Genomic DNA, 22106 nt, shown 5'->3' on the forward strand with positions numbered 1-22106 from the left:
GCATAGCTGAAAACATGTTGGAAATTTTACAAATAAAATAATTTACCAATGAATGAGAAATTATAAGAAAATGAACAAACCCAAGGCACCATGATTCTATTACACATACCAGGCTCTTCAGGGAGTGGAGATGGAGCTCACACAAATTAAACCATCTAGAGAAACAGGGCTGCATCCTGCTCCCTGGATCCACCCCAGCTTTCACCAAGCTTCCTTTTCTGTTTTTTAAGTGTATGATTAAGCTTTCAGTTATAAGAATGGCATCCACATAAGCCCAGGTGATCAACAAAAGTTTTCATTCTATTTTTATTGGCATCTCTGTGGGGATAAGAAAATAAAATGTAAAATCATTATTCCTGCTCTAAGAAGCTTACCATTTCCGGTGGAATATCCAACAAATGCCTGGAATTCATATTGGAGTCCCAAGGAAAAGGTGCAGAAATATTCTCCATTTGTCACTGGGGTCACAGTTGGATGGTCTGTCTCCTGGATCACTGCTTCCTCAAATCATACCTGACCCTTACAAATCAGCTGAAATGGCCTTTCTTCCATGAAGCCTTCTCTGATCTCTTCCTCACAAATCATAGAGTTTCTTTTCTTCTGAACCCCACCAACTCCCCCACCCGTTTCATATATGGCATTTGTCTTAGGAGACATTTCATAATTTATTACTGTGATTCCTCACTGGGTGAAGAATAAGGGGAACACACTCTCTGAAGAGCATAAAATTATAGCAATGAGGATAATAAATGCCCTTTGTTGAGAACTTATAGCCTGGGTAATATAATGAGTCTTTTCACAGTATCTCATTTAGTTATAACATCTATGCTTCAAAGTGATTAGGTAACTTATCAAAATCGTGCAGAGAGAGCATCCCCTGTTTAATTCATATCTGTTTGATTTATTCCAAAGGCCCTGCTTTGAATCACCAATGCCCCTGGCTAGTTTCCAAACCCCTCCCAGGCCTCCTCTCCTTCCACCCCACGAACCTGGACTGTGGCCACCACACCATGTTCACACAATCTTGTCAACCAGTAAGTACCAGGGCTTGGTGGCCGGGGGCTCCCTCCTTCTTAGACACTGAGCTGAAACAACACTGAAGACTACTTTTTGATCCTATTCATCTGCCTCATCCCTCCTGCTGGGTCTGTACCCCTGCAGGAAAGAAACTTTTTCATCTGTCTGCCAACTCCCACATACACATCCCCCTGTGGCGTCTAGAATAATGTCTCATTCCTATTATTTCTGTATGAGCTTTTTGAGTAACATTTTTGAGTTAGGGAAAGAACATAGAATAAACAGATTATGTAAGTGAAAATAATGTAAAGTACAAGTGATAACGTTTACCAAGGAAAGAAAGGCTTCCTGGAGGAGGTGATGTTTTTCATTTCTTTTGGCTGGGAGGACCTTGGCTTAGCATAGATGAAGGTGAAAGGCAGTCTAGTTGGGGAAGATTGCATAATGGTCTGATGTAAAACACTTCTCAGTGTTGATGAGAAATGATGGTGCTGATAGATTTCCTGTGACCATAGAACAGATGAGCAAGAACGTTTAATTCTGGGAATTTCTGTTTTCCATCCCAAGGATTATTCCGTGGGCCATTATTGTTTCAGTGGATGAAGGTACTTGCTAAAAATAGGTTACTAATGTTTTCCTTAGAGTTACAGCACACGTCAGAAGAGACTAATGACCCAACGCTGTACTGTTTTCTTTTCATTTCAGTTAGCCTCAAACAAATAAACCCGATAAATATTATCAGAGTCACATATGCTCATTAAGGGTTGTAGTCAGTGGCTATGTTTGTTTTACTGTGTAATAGATGATGAAACCATGGTGATGAGTGGAGTAAGCTGGGATGGTTTTCATATTTTCCCATCTTAACACTGGAGACTAGCTCATTGTTTTTTTCACTGGCTTCTATTAGAAATAGAACAGCTTACTAAAACACTTATTCATTTTGACGTGTCTTAAAGCAGTCTACATCTTCCCATCTCATTCAATGATACATGATAGATGTTTGAAAGTGGTCCTTAAGTATAGCAATGAATGGGAAATAAGTACTTCGAGGAGGTGAATGGCTAGTGTAAAAGTTTCAATTAACAAATAGTATTCTTTCATATCTTATTAATTATCCATAATGGAGGATTCTGTTGCTAATCATTTTATGGGTCAGAGGATAAAATTTGACACATGTTATATGCAATTTATATTCTAAAAAATCAAGATATACTATACTGACCTACTGTCTTTTTTTTTTTTTTAAGATTTCAGACCTGTAGAAGAAAATAAGCACACTTATTTCCTTCTGAAAATGCTACACATTTTCTTATCAGAGCCTTTTGGCTGTTATACTTTAAGAGAAACTATGAAAGACAATGAGTCTTCTCGTTCTTCCATAAACCCTTACCAAATGGTAAAATCATACCTGTAATCTGGCTTTTAAAGTCTCCTAATCCCCATCTTGTTCTCTTTCATTCTGTCAACAGAATGGTCTTTCTAAAATATAGTCAGCAGTGGGGTGGGGGAGGAGGGAGGTCCAAGGGAGTGGATATATGTATATGTATAGCCATGAAATTAAAAGATGCTTGCTCCTTGGAAGAAAAGCTATGACAAACTTAGCATATTAAAAAGCAGAGACATTACTTTGCCAACAAAGGTCCATATGGTCAAAGCTATGGTTTTTCCAGTAGTCATGTATGGACGTGAGAGTTGGACCATAAAGAAGGCTGAGTGCCAAAGAATTGATGCTTTTGACCTGTGTTATTGGGGAAGACTCTTGAGAGTCCCTTGGACAGCAAAGAGATCAAACCAGTCAATTTTAAAGAAAATCAGTCCTGAATATTCATTGGAAGGACTGATACTGAGGCTGAAGCTCCAATACTTTGGCCACCTGATGCTAAGAACAGACTCACTGGAAAAGACCCTGGTGCTGGTAAAAACTGAAGGCAGGAAGAGAAGGGATTGGCAGAGGACCAGACGGTTGTGTGGCATCACCAACTCAATAGACATGAGTTTGAGCAAGCTCTGGCAGATGGTGAAGGACAGAGAAGCCTGGCATGCTGCAGTCCATGGGGTCACAAAGAGTCAGACATGACTGAGTGACTGAACAATGATATAACTGATTCACCCCATTGTACAGTAAAAACTAATACAACATTGTAAAGCAATTACACTCCAATAAAACACAAATACAGTTTAATCATATCCCTCTCTGGGTGAAAATAGTCAATGGTTTCCTATTAACATAATGCAAACCCCTTTGCAGGACCTGTATGACTATTCACATCATGGCCTCTTTTAGCTCCTTTTAAAATTCTCCTTTCATTCTGTTATTACTCCCCTCCTATATAATTCACTCATCCTGTACTTTGTATGTTCTAAAACATGCTGACTTTTGCCCTTCAGCCTACAAATAACCTCTCACTTAATGTTCAGGGTTAAATTGTTTTAATTACAACCTCACTCAAATGCAACTTCTATGATTTTTTTTTTTTAATTTACCCCCAAACATCTAGCAAGTCCCTTCTCTGTATTCCTCTACTATACTCTCTAGGCATTCAAAACATGACATTTATATCAGCCTGGGCTTCCCTGGTGGCTCCAGTGGTAAAGAACCTGCCTGCCAATGCAGGAGACACAAGAGACATGGGTTCAATCCCTGGGTCGGGAAGATCCCCTGGAGGAGGGCATGGCAACCCATTCCAGTATTCTTGCCTGGAGAATCCCCATGGACAGAGGAGCCTGGCGGGCTATGGTCCATAGGGTTGCAAAGCATCAGACACGGCTGAAGCAACTTAACAAGCAACTTCATTATGTTTTAATGTCTACCTGCTCTCACTCACACCTCCACACCCCTTGGTGAGGAGCTTGTTTTGTAAGTAAGAGCTCAATACAGATATAATTTCTAGCCCCAAGCAGGTGCTTCATAAATGTTCATTTACAGCACAATTGAATGAATCACAAACAACCCCTCATGAAAGAGGAACATACCCAAAGTGGATGCCTTTTAATGCCCTGATGCTAGTTGTAATTTCAAATGGGAGCTCCAAACAAAAGTCAGGAATATGGCTCTGAACAGTGGTCAAGGAGCTTTAGTGTCTAGATAAAACCACATATGCCTGAGATAGCTTCAGGAGTGGTTACTTAAATAAGACTCCCCCCTCACTTTGTCCACATGAAAGTGATGTGAACAAATACACTTTCTCCTTTGAAAAAGCCCTTTTGATTCTCTATAAAATAAAAGATGATTAGCATATCTCCAACCCTACAGCAGAGATTGTATGTTCTGCAGCCACTTCCACAAGGATCCAGGTCTGTGGTTAATTTCCAGACAGATTCCAGGGATCTGATTTGGGAGGGGAGGTACAATCATCCGGGGATGGCTACACAAGACCAAAGAACATGGTGTCATACTTGATGCTGGTTTCGCCAACATCATCCTAATCTTTTCTTCAGTTAAACACTCCGTGCCATTGCAAAATGGCAGCCATCAGAATACAGTTATAAAAACATAGAATGACACAGATGGAAGGAACTCTGTTAATACCCTTTATTAGTCAAATGAGGACGTAATAGCTCCTACAGAACAAGTTCTATTTGCATAACCAACTTGGGATACAAAGAAAATTTTCGGGTGAAAATAATACATAGAGGCAGCAGTGTGTTGGAGTGGACAGGCCACCAGTTCTGGGGTCAGACCATTCTAGGTTCATCCCTCATCACCTGTCTGGCCATAAGAAAGTTACTTAGCCTCTTCAAGGCTCGGTTTTTTCAACTGTATAAAGTGCATGCATGCTCCGTCGTGTCCAACTCTTTGTGAGCTCATGGACTGCTGCCTGCCAGGCTTCTCTGCCCAGTGGAATTTTCCAGGCAAGAATACTGAGTGGGTTGCCATTTCCTATTCCCGGGGATCTTCCGGAACCTAGGGATTGAACCCGCCTCTCTGGCGTCTCCTGCATTGGCAGGCAGTCTTTCCCACTGCACCACCTGGGAAAAAGTAAATCTTGCTAGATTCTTTAGAGGGTTGTGGTAAGGACTAGAGATTCTACAACTGAAGCCTCTAGCTCAGTGCCTGAAAAAAACAGATGTCCTCAATAACTGATGGACTGTTGCAGTGGAAATAGGGGAATATGAATCATATTTGGAGTGGACTTTTGTCATAAAGCTACAAAACATCCAAATCTTCTTAGTATTTTGGAGGAACCATGAGGGAGAGGAGGAAGGCTCACCTTCCAGTATGGAGGTTCTAAGGGAGGGTCCCTCCCTGCTGGGGGAAGGGAGGAGTGGACACAGGACACATGATAGAACTCAGTCAATCAGAACCTCTGCCTGAGGCTCTGAATCTGGAAGTGACCAGTTACAGGGACACCACCCAGCACCCGACCAGGCTCCTGCCCTGCCCACTTTCTGCAGAAGGATCGGTTGCCCAGGCCCCTTTGGTTCCTGCATGTGCTCTGAGTTTGATGTTTCTGGGAGCTCTCTGACCTTTTCCAGCAAATCCTTCACTTGTTTAGGTTAAATCAACTTGATTTCTATTTCTAAATAGTAAGACTTTCATTATCACTATAATTCCAATAACAGCAGACCAATTCTTTCCAATCTATTCACCATCCGCCCTTAACACCCTTTGTGTTACCTCGTTTCCTCAATTATAATCACAGTTTAATTTTCTGTGTTTGTGGAGAAAGCTTAGTCTACAAAAATGAGAGGTTGGGATTGACATATACACACTACTATATGTAAAAGAGATAACTAATAAGGACCTACTGTGTAGCACAGGAACAGCCAGTCATCTAGCGCAGGCTTCACTTTGTGCCAGTAACCAGTGATTTTCCAATGTTTTTAAGTTTGAGCGAAATATATGACAGATGTGTTGGCTCCAGAAACAATAAAAACAGCTCCTTAAATCGCCAAAAAGCAGGGGGTGGGGTGGGGGTGAGGTGAGGGAGGGTAAGAAGGTAACACAATACAGGATAAATCAGGAGGGAGTGGGCAGGACTGTCTGTTATGATTGAGGGTAGCGAGGGGATGATGTGGTCAGTAGCAGTAAACAAGCTGGAGGGGGGGAGGAAGTCTTGGACCACAAGCATCAGCCAAAGCAGAAAACTGTCCTGAACCCCACCCTGAAGGAAAAAGATATACAACTAGAGGAACTCAGGAGGGATAAAATGCTAACAGAAACTCAAAAGGATAATAACATTAAAGCACATACAAATAAATTTAATGAAACAAAGGGAGGGAAATAATGACTCAGTATCCTGTGCTGAGTTCCCCGGTGGCAGTGATTCTCAGCATCCAGGGTACATCAGAATGATCTGAAGCTCTAGTTTAAAATGCAGATCCCTGGGCCTCTTGCCCAATTGGAGCTGCTCTGGTGCTTTTTGAGGGGGCCTGGAATATGCATTTTTTTCTTTTAAAAAAATTGTATTGGGGTATAGCTGCTTTACAATGTTGTGTTAGTTTCTACTGTACAGCAAAATGAATCAGCTATACATACATATGTGTGTGTGTGTGTGTGTGTGTGTGTGTGTGTGTGTGTGTGCACACGCAGGGGTGCTCAATCAAGTCAGACTCTGCAACCCAATGAACTGTAACCCTCCAGGCTCCTCTGTCCACCTAGGTTTCCAGGCAAGAACACTGGAGTGGGTTGCTATTTCCTTCTCCAGGGGATCTTCCTGACCCAGGGATCCAACCTGTGTCTCCTGTCTCTTCCACTGGCCAGTGGATTCTTTACCACTGAGCCACCTGGGGAGTCCATATATATATAAATCCCCTCTTTTTTGGATTTCCTTTCCATTTAGGTCATCACAGAGCATTGCGTTGGGTTCCCTAAGCTATATAGTATGTTCTCATTAGTTATGTCTTTTATACGTAGTATCAACAGTGTATGTATGTCAATCCCAATTCTTTATTTCTGTTTGCAAATGTGCTTCTAATACAGGTAGCATTACTTGCTCCGTTGCAGATGAGCCCAATGAGGCTGCTTAATTTCAACAGGTACAGTGTCACACCATATTGTCCTGTGGGGGGCAAGGCTGGCTCTGTGTCAGTTTCAAAGATCAGGATGGCCACCCACCCATGCCCTCACAGACTGCCACGTGAAGGGGGTTACCCTCCTGATCCACGTAGATGCTGCTTCTGCAGTGGGCTGGGGAGTGAAGCACCAAACCAAAGAGGATTATTCTTGAGCTTTAAGATCTGATGGACTGGGCTTGCTGGGTTTTGAACTTGTTTGGGACCCCTTTGTTCATTCTGATTTCTTCCTTTTGAAGTGGGAATGTCTAGCTTTTTCCTGTCCCACCCTGTATTGTGGATGCACAGAGTTCATCTGGTTTCACAGGTTCGCATGGCAGAATTTTGTGTCAATTTGAGTCGTGCCTGGCATCTCCCCTGTATCTGGTTTAACTGACATTTAGATGAGACTTTGGATATAAGACTTGAAGTTGACACTGGAACAAATTAAGGGGGCTATTGACGCAGAAACAATGTATTTTGCAGGTAAAGGGGGCTATTTTGAGGGGCTGGGACAGAATATCACAGACTGAATGTTTGTGTCCCCCTAAAATTCACATGTTAAAACCTTTACTCCAATGTGATGGTGTTTGGAGATAAGGTCTTTGGTAGGCAGTTAGGGTTATATGAGGTCATGAGGGTAAGGCCCTAATGATGGAATTAGTGCCCTTGTAAGAAGAGATGTCACAGCATGTGTTCTCTCTCTTGCTTTCTCTTTCTTGTGAGCACACAAAGAGAAAGCAGCCACCTATAAGCCAGGAAGAAGACCTTCACCAAACCTGTCCACACTGACACCCTGATCTCAGAACTGTGAGAAATACATTGTTGCTGTTTACCATACATTACTATCTATTTTTTCTTTTTATGAATTTTTTCTCTTTAAAAATTTTTATTGGGGTATAGTTGCTTTACAATGCTGTATTAGTTTCTACTGTACAGCAAAATGAATCAGCTATTTTGATAAGGCTGCCCCAGCAGACTAAGGCACATACCTAGGAAATGATAAGGTTGGAATCTGAACCCAGAAGTCTGATTGGAGGATTTTTCCCTTGACCAACTATACTACACGTTCAATAGCCCTTTTTGCCAAAAGATCTCCAGGAAGCAAGCCTGTTCCTTTCTTAAAGTATATTTCTGTCTCCAACTTTTCACTTATACCAAGGGATAGAGAAAAGTATGACTCAATTAAAGGTTCCAGGTGCCAGAATTTATTCTTCCTTCTGTCTCTAAGTGGCTGGACAGAAATCCCCCACCTTTCCCCACATGACACAGTGTAGACAGGACACCAAGGGAAGGAGCAACTGAATCTCTCACTACAGGACTCGACCATGTCACCAACACCTAGGCTGAAATGAGGTTTCACCAGATGCAGCCTGGCCCCCGAGGGGACCACACGGCTGCTGCGAATCCAGGAGGGTCCACTGATGATGCACATTCAAAGCAGCTCATCAGACCACCGTACTCTGACCTTCTATGGTCTGCTAAGTATGGAGCACTTGGAGAAAACACAAACAACATATTTTTCAGTAAGTTAAAGGATCTGCAGCAGCATTCCTGGTCTTTAGATGAACAGGTACAATAGATCAGGTTCTCAGGTATGTGGAGGCCAGATTTGAATCTTGGTAAGAAGTTGGCATATGGGTTACAAGATGGTGTGACTGGAACCACACTTCTTACAACAAGGAAAAAGGGTCCCAAGAATGTTTACAGGTTGAACATGGGAAATGCTGAGGGGGAAACCAAGAAGGTGCCCATGCAGATGTGGAGTTTAGCATTTTGTGGAGACAGGGGTGAAGGACCATTATGGAAAATGCGTGGCAGGGTGAGGGGCACTGAAGGAGAGGTGTGCGCCAACAGTCAAGAGGCAGGTGTTTATCATGGGGCCAAATCAGGCAGGTAGCGCGGCTTCCAGCAACAAGAGATGTCTGTCACACCATCTTCATGAATGTCAAACTGAGTTGCCTCAGTTTCCTGCTTAAAGCCTTTCAATCCTTGCCTCTACATGAAGACTGAGTGGAAAGCCTCTGCCTGCCGGCCACGTCTGTCTTATGTGTGTTTCAATACCCTCATCTCGTGACTTCTCTCCTTCTCTAGCTTCGTTCCTTCCACACCCTCTCCCGTTTGTTCCTGGAGGGTGTCTACCCTGCCTCACAGCCTTGATATATATATATATATATATATATATATATATATATATATATATATATATATATAAAATTTTCTTTTTTCCAGGCTGGACTGCTCCTCCCCTTGACCTGGCTTAGTCATATCCTTCTGGTCTCACTACAAATACCCCAACCCAAGTCTCACTCCTTGCTTCTCTCAGCACTGCAGCCATAAATTCCTCTGCATGGGTGCATGGTAAGACCACATTGCGTGTCACCCACCTAGACTCTGAGGTCCATGAGCACAGGGACCGCATTTGTCCTGGTGTCTCCCTGATGCCCACAGCACCTTACACATGTCTGGCTCTTAGAAGATGTTCATTGAGAATTTGTTAAGTGAATAAATGAGATGAAAATCTCTGTGGCAAGAACTGAGCTATCCCTGTTTATGCCAGGATTCAGCAATCCCCTGATGCCAGAGTCAAAGGAGCCTGGAGAGTGAGCACGGCCTGGCTTGCCCCGTGGGCAACCCCTCTGTGACACTCCTCTGGCTAGAGGCAAACAGAGAGGTGTTGCTGCCAATCAGAGTCCCAGCATGCATCCACATGCAGTGGAGGGATGCACCTGGGGCCGAGGACCAGCCTGCACGCCATGTGCCAGCCGTGTGCCCTGGCTCAACTGCCTCAGTCTGAACAGGGATGCTTTCTAGTTGGTCTGCCAAGAGCTGGGAGCCTTTGGTAATTCATACAAAGACACAGTAGGGGCCATCCAGAACCTTGTCAATAATGCAAAGGGGTGCAGACCAGCAAGCCAAGGGACAGGGGCAAGGACATGAAAGAACTTGACATGGATGGCTGAGGTTTAAAGGTTAAGTGGCCAGCTCATTAGGCCACAGAGGCAGCCTCTGTATCAAAGAAGTGCATCAGCCAACCCTGAAGCCTCCCACAAAGGCGGGAGTCCGTGGCACTTTGTCGAGATGCACTGGTCACTTTAACATGATCTGGCCCTATGTAACTTAGAGGGAAAAGCATACACCAAGGGAACCAGAGAGACAAGACAAAGGAGAATAACCTTTTCCTAGTTTTTGATCAAAAACAGCATCCCCATTGGGAGGAGTGGCCTCTACGTCTGGTCAGAGTAGCACTTTTATAAATTTGGGTCCTCCTCTGCCCTCCCCTTCAACCCTGAGCATCTTGTTACCATAGCATCCCTTGAGAAACACTGATGCCCTCCTTCCCTCGTATTCCTTTTTCTGTGGGCACAGATAGACCTGGGAGAAACGAACACATTCACCTTGTGTTACAAATTTGCAAAGACTCAAAACAACCTTTAAATCATCTACCCTCAAGGAAAACTAAGAAGATGGAAGCCTTAGCAGGGACATTGCCAGTCTCTCTGATAGTAGAGCTCAGCCTGGTCCCTCCAGCCTCAGAGCTTCATCCCCTGGAAGTCAGATCCATGGCTCCCTTCTGCAGATGTTTCTTGCAATTGTTGTTACTAGTGATGCTGTAACCTGTTCTCTCTCCTCTCACTCCCAGCAGCAGCCAAAGCATCAGCCAGTCAGCCCTTGAAAGAGGAAAGCTGTTCCAGGCGTGAGTCTGCAGCAGGTCGTGTGTGCATCCAGGCCCCCACCTCGCACTCACTCCCTCCTAAGAGGGGCAGGAGGTGGAAACATTGCTAGACTGTCTGTTTCTGAGAGGGATCAACCTGCTGCTGAAAGATTTATCGTCGGAGAATGGTGAGGCAGGAGAAGGCCTTTACTTGAACCAAAATTGGTCATTCAGAGTTCATTCTGTAACCTGATCATTTATTTATATGTTATATACCTTCTCCCAAGGAGAAGAGGATGCACGTGGGACCATGACCTCATTGAATGTGGTGTGGTCGACTGACTATCTTACTGGACAGCCTCTTAGAGACTTCTGTGTGTAGCTCCTTGGAAAGTTGCTTTAACCCTTTGGGTTCTGTGTGAGCTCCAGTGAGCTGGGAGACATGAGGTTTTACCTTCTCTATTCACATATGTTACAAACAATGAGACCTGGCTCTCGGTTCCAGCAGATGCCTGCTCTGTACACACACGTATCTCTCCCCAACCATTCCTAAAAGAGGACATGGCTGGTAAGGAGTGTACTGTTCTAGAAATCAGAACACCTTCTCTGTCCACAAAGCTTTAGGCTTGTCAGAGTGTGATTATGCCATTCCTATCCATGGTTATTTCTAGGATACAACTTACTTCACAGGGAAGGTAACACAGGTCTAAGGAATAATTTGCCCAAAGTCATTGGCCAGAGAGAGGAAGTGCACATGTTTTGGGGTGCTAAGACGAGAGCTCTGTTCTTCAAGGTCCCTAAAACCATCTGAGGAGGATAATGACGGCTGACAGGAGGAAATCTTAGAAGAGTCTGCTTGCTATTCCCATTCAGCCCCTCAAGGTTAGGTAGACCTCCTGGCTTCCTGATTCAACATGACCTTCCTTCTCTGAAAATAGTCATCAATTCATTGCATAACTCCTCACCCCCACCAATGAACTGTTCAAACCTGACCCTCAGCCGATTGGCCTACATTGGGAAGGAGGCCTCATCCTGGATTGGCTATTTAGACTGGAACAAGGTGACACAGACTTGGGCTTCCGTGGAGTTTATTTAAGGCTGAGAAGCGAATGCCCAGAATCTTTGGTTGATGACTCTCAAAAGCCACTCCTATTTCCCTATCTCTCAGTCTTGTCTGGGATTCTCTGAAAGCTCCCTCTTCTTGCTTGAGATGGTGTAGAATACAGGGGAGGTTGGCTCAGTCAACACACTTCCTCCACCAAGTCCTTCCTTGCCTGCCTCTCAGCCTGGTGTCTAAGGCGAGCTGTACACTGGAGTTCTGGCCAAGGAGGTGAAAGCACCACTCCCTGGGCTGGATTATGGGATCCAAAATAAAGAGGCAAAGATGTGCTCTTCCAATTTCTCGCTGACTGGAAACCAGATGTTATGCCTGGAGGGGCTGAAACCATCTGGAAAACATTTTTTTTTAAAGCTACGGAGCTAGAAGATCACTGGATTAGGATATCAGCCCTGTACATCCCACTTTAGACTTTGTTACATATAGAGAAAGGAAAATACAACTATTGGTTCACTACCCTGTGAGTTGGGCATTCTGATATTTGCAGACAGAAGAAGCAGCTTCTTGAGCTTAGAACTAATGGGAACTTGACTTCTTTTAAGCCTGTGAAACAGACTTAAATGATCTGAACATCTCAACTTTGGCATGGAGCCCAAGGAAGCCATCTATATACTTTATATTTAAGAAGGATGGTCCTTGAGTTGCTACTTCTAAATTTTCATTCCTTTACAGACTGGAATTCCATAAAAGTATCCCGATCAGCTTCTTTAGGTTATAAACATATAGAAAACCTTGGGTGAAGAAGGTTATTGCAAGCATAGAAGAAACATGGAATGATCTGGAAAACTGACCAGACGTTATAGTCAAGAGTCATTGGAAAAGACCCTGATACTGGGGAAGATTGAGGGCAAGAGGAGAAAGGAGTGACCGGATGAGATGGCAGGATGACTTCACAGACTCAACAGATGTGAGTTTGAGCAAACTCTGGGAAATAGTGAAGGAAAGGTAAGCCTGGCGTGGTACAGTCCATGGGGTCACAAAGAGTCAGACATGACTGGGCAACTGAACAACAGCAACATTCCATTTACTACTCATTCATTCATTTGTGGATTTATTCATCTTGCAACTAATCTTTTTACTGGCCACAAATAGTCATGCCAGGTGCATGGATTCATGGTAAATATGATTTATTTGCTTTCAGAAAACTTTAATGTAGAGATCTCAAGGCAGATGATTCAGCAAGTGCTGCCCATAAAATGTGATGAGCATTTGGATTGTTGGGATCTGCACACGTTTCATAGAAAGATGGAAAAATACCTCAGCACAGCTAGGAATAAAAAATCCAAGCCCACATCCTCAGCTTTTTTTTTTTTTTTTTTTTTTGGTTCTCCTAGCGTTTGTTTTCTCCCAAGAAGCGATCTGAGAAGACTGGTTTGAAACCAGTCAGGGGGAAATGCCAGTCCTGGAAGGTGACTGGACTCCCTCCTGCCCAGTCATGGTGGCTGCTTCTGGAGTGCTTACACAGCTTTGTCTATCTGCTCTAGTTGCCATAACAAAATACCACAGCCTGTGTGGCTTCAACAACGGAAATGTCTTTTCTCACAGTTCTGAATGCTGGAAGTCCAAGATCAAGGTCCTGCAGGTTAGAGCACTGCTGAGAACTTTGTGATGAACGCTTTTCTGCCGTGGCCTCACATGGTGGAGAGAGAAAAGACTGGTATATCCTCTTCTTCTTATGAAGGCACCAACCTTGTCAGATTAGGGCCCTGCTGTTTGAACTCATTTAAACCTCTGCCACCTCCTCTCAGGCCCTGTTTCCAAATCCAGTCACATTGGGAGCTGGGGCTTTCATGCATGAATACTGGGGGGCTGGGAGACATGAACACTGAGACCATAACAATGACTTAATCTTCCTGCCTGCAGGACACTCGTTACAGATATCACAAAATCAGAAGAAAATTAGGGCCAGTCTTCTTCAAACACGGCTCTTTTTAGGTACTACAGATTTTCCTTCAAACGTCCTAGTAGAAAAGGATGTGCTTCCCTGGTAGGCAGCAAAATTAAACCACCTGGAGGGCACAGCACTCAGGGTCTCCCCCTGCAGAGCACCCAGCTTATCCACATCAAGCGGATCCCACATCTGGCCAATGGGTGTTTCAAAGGATACACGTGGGAAAAATGGAGAGCCACTGGTTGGGGTAAGGGTTGTGGATAAAGGAGAGAGGCTCTCGTGGGATATAAAATGTGCCTGGGGATCTACTTGGGTCTCACACAAGTAAGTAAAAGCCAGGGCTTTTCAGGTGGTTCTCTAACTGAGGTCAGCATCAGAGATTTGCATTCTCGTTTAACAGAAGGGTGTGAGCCCTGTCCGACTCTTTGCGACCCCATCGAATGTAGCCCACCAGACTCCTCTGTCCCTGGGATTTTCCAGGCAAGAATACTGGAGGGGTTTGCCATTTCCTCCTCCAGGGGATCTTCCTGATCTAGGCATTGAACCCATGTCTCTTGCACCGCAGGTGGATTCCTTACTGCTGAGGCATTGGGGCATTGTTTAACAGAAGAGGAAACCCAAAAGAAGTGAATAGACCAAAGTCATAGGAAAAGTCTGTGATAAAAGCAGTTTCAGGGACTTTTCTGGTGGACCAGTGGTTAAGTTTTGGACTGCCAATGCAGGGGACACGGGTTCAATCCGTGGCCTGGGAACTAGGATCCCACATGCCGCAGGGCAACTCAGCCCATGTCCCACAGTCACTGAGTCCATGGGCCACAGCTGCTGAGGCCCACGTGCCCTAGCACCCATGCTCCACAACAAGAGAAGCCACTGCAGTGAGAAGCCCCTGAGCTTCAACCAAAAACAGCCCCTACTTGTTGCAACTTGAGAAAGCCCTCACATAGCAATGAAGACAGCACAGCCATGAATGAATGAACAAATCTATTAAAAAATAAAAAACAGAGCTTCCCAAGCCCCGAACCACTGACTCCTGCCACTACCAGATGCCTGCACAAGTCCTAGTCCAGGAGAGGACTTGATCCAAGAACCAGTCTCCCCTCCTGATTTAAATATCTGATGGTTTAGTCTTGCTTTTAACAGTGTTAGCTACTGCTCAAGGGTCCTCTCCCAGAGTTTCCCAATATATGAAAGACAACACACCTGGAAAAAAAGAGAGCCCTGAGGCTTTCAACATCAAAATTCAGATTGGCATAAGCCAAGAGCCCCCAGGGAAGGATAGTAAAAAAGTAAGAACTGCATATTTCCACATCTGGTTTCAATGAGACTTATGTCAAATAATTTTATTATTTGACGAAAGCAATCCAAAGAAGTATTTTGTTTTTTCAGGATACCTTGAAATGTCATTAAAATTCACCTACAAGCACACAGACACAACGTACCACCTGTCTGTAGTGTGAGATCAAATGAGAAAACAAGGACATGGGCCTCCAGAAAAGGAAGAGACATGACCTGCTGTAGGCTGGGAGGGTGGGTGGGGAGGCCAGCGGGAAGGGGAGGCCATGCTGTTACTTATCTTAGCATTCCTGCTCCCACCAACCTGAGGCAAGCGGTCTCTTTTCAGCTTGACACCAATCAGGAAATGGCTCCGCTAAAATACCCTGTTGGCTCAGATGAGACATATCCCCAGAAAAGCAGAGAACACCACCATGGACCTGTGAGCTAACATGAGAAATGTCATTCTTGAGCCAGCAAAGGAACAACAATAGTCATTTTCTAGAAAATAACGGAGAAAGCAAACCTGCAAGAGGAAGTTTCTAGAAGGTCATCTAGTAACAGGTACAGAATGTCTCAGTCAGTCAGTCAGTTCAGTCGCTCAGTTGTGTCCGACTCTTTGCGACCCCATGAATCACAGCACTCCAGGCCTCCCTGTCCATCACCAACTCCTGGAGTTCACTCAGACTCACGTTCATTGAGTCAGTGATGTCTACGGCAGTATAAACTCTTTGGTTGGGTAACTCCATTCCTTTGAATTTATCCTAAAGATATTTTTCCATTCTTTTTTTTTTTTTTTCTTTTTGGCCATATGGCTTGTGAGATCTTAGTTCTCCAACGAAGGATCGAGCCCGGGGCCTTCAGCAGTGAAAGCGCCGTTATAAACACTTTGCTCCAGAGAATTCCCTCCTAAAGATATTTTCAAATGTATAGGAAAGGATGGCTATTGTTCAGAGATAGTCCTTCATGGTTCTCTTGTATTCCTACACACTTTGTTGGATATGCCAAGAATGCAGCATCATATTTCTTTACCCAGGCCATGTCTCAGAATGGTGCTTAAAGCAAGTGTCCTTGAAAGATGAAGTAATGTCTCCTCCTGGGACAGAGAGGGCTTGCCTACTGCTTACACAGCAGAAGTAGATTCCCAAAGCCTGATATTCCTCAGCTGCAATGCCAACCTACCACATTCACGGCATCCATCTGGGTCCATGGAATTGCTTCTTTTCTTAGCATTCCTGGGGGCCAGTGGAACCAGCGGCATGCTGATGCTTCTGCTGTCTCTGGTGATATAGGTAATAAAGGCCCTTGTCTCTGATCCAGGCGTCTTGTGTCTTCTGCCAGCATCCACAACACAGCAATGGGTTTACTTCTGAGCTGGTAAGTGAGTAAAATCAAGTTCCAAACCTGTCACTTAAGACAGCATTGTTTAGTAAAAGCTATGAAGCTAAATGACCTCCAAGTAGAAAATGATTAGACTAATTATGGTATATATGTACCCAAAGAATGCTGCAGGCATTTTAAATGACTTCAGGGTGCATACTGATTGACATGAAAGTAATATAACAGTATATTTTTGAGTGAAAAGAGCACTTGAGAGCATTTGTTGTTGCTGTTCAGTCACTAAGTCGTGTCCATCTCTTTGTGACCCCATGGACTGCAGCACACCAGGTTCCCCTGTCCTTCACTGTCTCCCGGAGTTTGCTCAGATTCATATCCATTGAGTCAGTGATGCCATCCAACCATCTTATTTTCTGCTGCCCCCTTCTCCTTTTGCCTTCAATCTTTCCCAGCAACAGGTTCTTTTCCAATGAGTCGGCTCTTTGCATCAAGTGGCCAAAGTATTGGAGCTTCAGCTTCAGCATCAGTCCTTCTAATGAGCATTCAGGGTTGATTTCCTTGCAGTCCTAGGGACTATCAAGAGTCTTCTCCAGCACCACAATTTGAAAGCATCAATTCCTCAGCGCATTATGCTAAGTGAAATAATCCAGACAGGGAAAAGCAAATGCTGCATGATATCACCTGTATGTGGGTTTTTAAAAAAGTCAGACTCATAGAAACAGACAGGAGAAAAGTGGTTGCAGGGGCTAGGAGTTTGCAAGAAATAGAGATAGGCTGTTAAGATGAGTTATAGATGAATAAGGTCTGAGGATATCTGGTGGATATCACTGTATCATGTTCTCACACAAAAAAGGAAGTGATGGGTGTGTGCATTAACTAGATGAGGGGAGCCCTTGCACAATGTATACATGATTCAAATCCAATGTACACATTAAATATCTTATAATTTTATATGTCAATTGTACCTCAATAAAGCTGAAATTTAAAACAATGATCTAAAAAAAAAAAAAAAGAAAAATAACAAAAAAAAAAAATAAAATAAAACAATGATCTGCCACCACTATAAGTTGTACCATAATTCATCCACAAAGTCTGAGAGTTAGCCTTCAGTCTCACTGACTCATGTCTGCATGAATCCTTTTTAAATCTCTCGGACGCCCCCCCTTCCAGCTTGTCTCCCTGCTTTGGCCTGACCTTGGTCCCCCTCAGCATCTTTCTGGAGATTGCACTCATCTTTAAACTGGTCTCTGTCTCCCTTCCACATCTCTGAACCCATATATAACTCTGTTGCCACATTATTTTTTTCTTAAAAAAAAAAAAGCCCACAAATCAGAGCATGTCATTCTTTTGCTGCAAAAACTTTAGAGCCTCTCAAATACTGACAAAAGGAAGCATCGTCAGCTCCTGCAGTGTCACCAAGCTTCTGTGATGTTGTCCCCCTCAACCAACCTTCCTGATTTGTTCCTCTTGATTCCTTGCCCTTCTTTATGGAATCCACTACCCTAAACCCATCAGGCAAATGCTTATTTCAAGATTCAGCTCCTCCAGGAAGTGTGTCAGAACTGCTTCCTCAGAGTCCAATGCCATCGTAGGCAAATTCATCAAAATACTTACCATCCTGTGCTTTTATCTGAGACTTTCTCCCTTAGTAGCTTGTGAGTTCTCTGAGGGCAGAAACCACATTTTATATTTGTATTATCCACATCTAGTCTACACTGGGCACAAAAAGAATACCTATACATAAAAGAAAAAAAGTACAGTTAAAACTTCAGTGCCTGAGTTCACTCCTACTGTCAAATCTTTTTTTTTTTTAATTTTTTTTTTTTTTACTTTGTTTTACTTTACAATACTGTATTGGTTTTGCCATACATTGACATGAATCCACCATGGATGTACATGCGTTCCCAAACATGAACCCCCCTCCCACCTCCCTCCCCATAACATCTCTCTGGGTCATCACCATGCACCATGTGCCAAATCGTTTTTAAAAATGATTTTTAAAATTTAATTATCTGGGGCTATGCTGGGTTGTCATTGCTGAGTGGGCTTTTCTCTAATCGCAGTGCTATGCCTTGCCATTGAGGTGACTTCTCTTGTTGCAGAGCATGGGCTCTAGGGCACAGGATCTTCAGTAATTGCAACACCCAGGCTCTGGGGCACAGGCTCAATCGTTGTCATCCACAGGCTTAGTTGCTCAGCAGCATGGGGGATCTTCCCAGATCAGGAATTGAACCTGTGTCTCCTGCATTGGCAAGTGGATTCTTTACCACTGAGCCACCAGGGAAGATCCCACTATCAAATCTTAATTCTGAAAATTTCTAAATTAAGAACCCCACCTGACAGACTCAGTGTGTTGCCATCAATACTTTGTTGCCCAGAAAGGAATGAATCAGGTGATTCTTACCTACAAAGGATCGTGCTCCAGAAATACTTGTTTCTGTCTGACACAGAGCAGTACCCTTCTGCCACCATTGGAGGGAGAAAGCCTTTAAGTCCATATCCCTGGGACAAAAGCCATCGGGAATAACTAACCCTGTAACAGCATAACTATGCTTTGTAACATTATCTTAGGAACAGGGCATACTAAAGTGCTTTAAGCCTTTTCAGTAATTTATTAATGAACACAATCAAAGACAGAAATCAGTGTTAACTCAGGCAAATCAAAGCAGATGAAGAAAATAAAGCATACAAAAATCTTTAGGCAGAATGACTGATCCAATAAGATGTGGACCTGAAACTGGGCAACAGGTTTCTAGATTCTACTGAAGATTTATTACTTGGCATTGGATTCTAAAGGGGCTTCCCTGGTGGCTCAGGCAGTAAAGAATTTGTCTGCAATTCAGGAGACCCAGGTTCGATCCTAAGTAGGGAAGATCCCCTGGAGAATGGAATCTTCTAATGGCAACCTACTCCTGTATTCTTGCCTGGAAAATTCCATGGACAGAGGAGCCTGGTGGGCTACTGTCCATGGAGTCCCAAAGAGTTGGACATGACTGAGTGACTAACACTTTGCACTTTCGTTTATCGCTTTGGGATGATCCCTTATCTGAAGCAGGGCGTTGCATAACAGTGTTTCCCAATAGGTTGTTTTGTGTTTTTTAAGGTTTTTTGTTGCTATGTATTTTTAAATTTTTTAAATTGAAGAATAATTGCTTGATAGAATTTTGTTATTTTCTGCTAAATATCTATATGATCAGCCATAGGTATACGTATGTTAAAGCATTGAGACAGATCCTGTGATAAGACTTGATGAACCATTTCTAGCACAAGGATTTCTGCCAAGAAAGGCTCTGCAACAGCCCAGCACCAGCGGCATTTACAGGGCTTTCTCTTAAGTCAGGAGCAGAACAAGCCATCTTGACACTGGCATTGCCCTTAGCTGGCCTCTCAGCTGTTTAGAGCAGGAAGGAAGACACAACGGGGTGCTGCTGGAAGGGACTGGGTCTCTAGGGGTCACTTAGGACCCAGAGGACCACAAGCAGGCCACTGGAGAGGCTCATGAGGAGGGCTTTAAACTCCCTTAGGCCTTTCAGATATTGGCAGCTCTCAAAGTGGGAATCTTCCCACGCACTGCAGCAGGTCTATGGCAAACAGCCCTCCAAGATGGAGTAGCAGCAACCTTCTTGTTACCTGAGCTTTTGCTTCTGAGAACACTTGCTCATCTTGCTTTGTATTCCTTCATCTTGACTTATCAAGCATTGAATCACACATCCTCTTGCTACATTTAGCCAGCCCAGCCTTTGTCTTATGATCAGCACTACTTTATATCTTCATAAGCCCTGGAGGACTTTATTCTGTTACTTGATGTCTCTTTTGGCCTCAGGATCTGCCCGTCACCTCTGAGGTGGTCTCGTCAAGGTTGGAAACTAATAAGTCTTGACTCCACACTGGGTCAGTTCCTCAGCTACCCTGAGCCAGGACCACCAGCCGGATCACACATATGGAAGTAGCATAGTTACCTGATGGTGACTTACTGCCATCCTGCTTTGACCTCAGCCATGACAACAGCAGGAGGCTGACCTTGAAGCACTTCTCAGCAAACTCAGTTTCATTGTTTGATCCAAAGTCATGAGCAGATAAAGAGGATGGATCAGTTCGTGACCTAGTCTATGAGTATTATAAATGGTTTGTTGTAGAAGGATTTATTTCATAAATGTCAGAGATATCTACCTTATCCTATTTCATTCATTCTAGTTTCAGAGAAATAGGTAAATAAGACTCAAAGATATGGACAGAAAGAAGAATTTGTTCCAGCTCTTATCATGTCCATTGTTCACAGAATAGTGTGTGTTTCACTTGGAAATTTCATTAGGCCATGAAAGAGGGAAAAAAAATGGGTAGGCTATATAGAAGTCTACTGAAATTATTAAAACTGCACCCCACAAATTAGAAGTAAGCATCATATTTATTTTTCTTCATTTGATTTCTGTCTTAGCCTCTATATTAGGGAATAAATAGTTGGGGAGTGATATTTTATAGTTACTTGGTGTATTTCTAGTTGAGAAATCACTGTTATTTCCAGCAATGCTCATCATTTGGGAAAGGATAGTTAAAGTTGCAAAGCCAGAATTTATACATGTATATCTTGACTTCATTTTGATTGAGGGTGGGATTGTATTAATATGAGATTGGGAAGTGGGGAAGAGGTGATTTTATTTTAATTGCATGGGTGTGGGCAGATCTGGTTATCAGTTTCTTATGAGATGCACTCTGCACTCAGGGGTTCTGTGCTTGTCTTAGTCATTCAGTGGAGATTCTGCAGTTCTCTCATTTCTTACTCATGAACTTGGTGGCTTACAATAACACTTTGTGATCCAACCTCAACTTGCTCTTTTCCAGCTGTGACAAGGATAACATCCCCACCTCTGGGAGGCCTGGCAGCACATTTTCCCTGCCAATGAGTCTGTGCTCTGACCTGTGCAGAAGCAGTGGTTACAGGGAAAAAGAGCACAGGACTTGGCAGTAACAGGAGAGATTGCCCAGGGCATGTCCTTTCTTACCCCATTTGGGCAACACATAGATTGTCTGAGTCACTCCTAAGTTGTGTGCTATAGACACTGAGCTTGGAGAAGCAAGTTTTTGGTCATGTCCAGGATCATGGGCTAGTAAACATCAAACTTTCCAAAAGATGGCAGAAGGGAAGAGCTACCAGATCTGCTGGATGCACAAGTTCACCTTTCTGGACTATAGATAAGCAGCTACGATAAACATCTCTAGACTGACTGAAACAGTTTCTAGAATGGTTTCATATATTTTCTCTTCATTGTTTCTTTCAGAAACTCTTTCACCAAACCATGGATCTCTTTCCAACATCAGTTCTTTCTAAAGGGTCTAATCCATCTTTAAGAAGTAGAACTGACAAATTCCTGAAATGAATCAAATCACAAAAGTATTTTTGAATTTGTTTTCTGTGTTTTAATGTATCATATATACATATATATGATACTTTAAAAGAAACACCATATGCAATTCAATTCATAATTAATTCAATAACCAATAAATATGATTTACAGTGTTGTTATTAGAAATTGGGCAATAGTCATGTTGAAGTGAAACAATTTTTACTTTGAAAATTGCTGAACACTGTTCTATTTTTTAATCATTATTGATATGCCTCCATCTCTTTCTCAGAGTAATTGATGAGAGTAGGACTAAAACAAATTTGTGATAGAAAAAGAGAAAGAAAAGAAGGAAAGATGACAAAAGGATGTAAATACACAGGCTTTATGTACTCATACAGCTACACACATAAAAATTAGGCTTTAAGTCCCAAGGTAGCCAAAGCAAAAAACAGGAGGTACAGCTTTATCATCCCATAAGAA

General features: G+C 43.2%; 1 long non-coding RNA gene across 1 annotated transcript in view; it reads right to left on the reverse strand.

Moving 5' to 3' along the window:
• The window catches only part of LOC114114534 (uncharacterized), a 76352-nt gene that overhangs the window by 25706 nt on the left and 28540 nt on the right, over positions 1 to 22106 (reverse strand). The window contains exon 3 of the long non-coding RNA XR_003589189.3: positions 17899 to 18018. This is a non-coding gene — a long non-coding RNA (uncharacterized LOC114114534). The remainder of the gene's footprint in view (positions 1 to 17898; positions 18019 to 22106) is intronic.

This window comes from Ovis aries, chromosome 4 (genome assembly GCF_016772045.2).
Source record: "Ovis aries strain OAR_USU_Benz2616 breed Rambouillet chromosome 4, ARS-UI_Ramb_v3.0, whole genome shotgun sequence".
Classification (NCBI taxonomy): domain Eukaryota; kingdom Metazoa; phylum Chordata; class Mammalia; order Artiodactyla; family Bovidae; genus Ovis; species Ovis aries.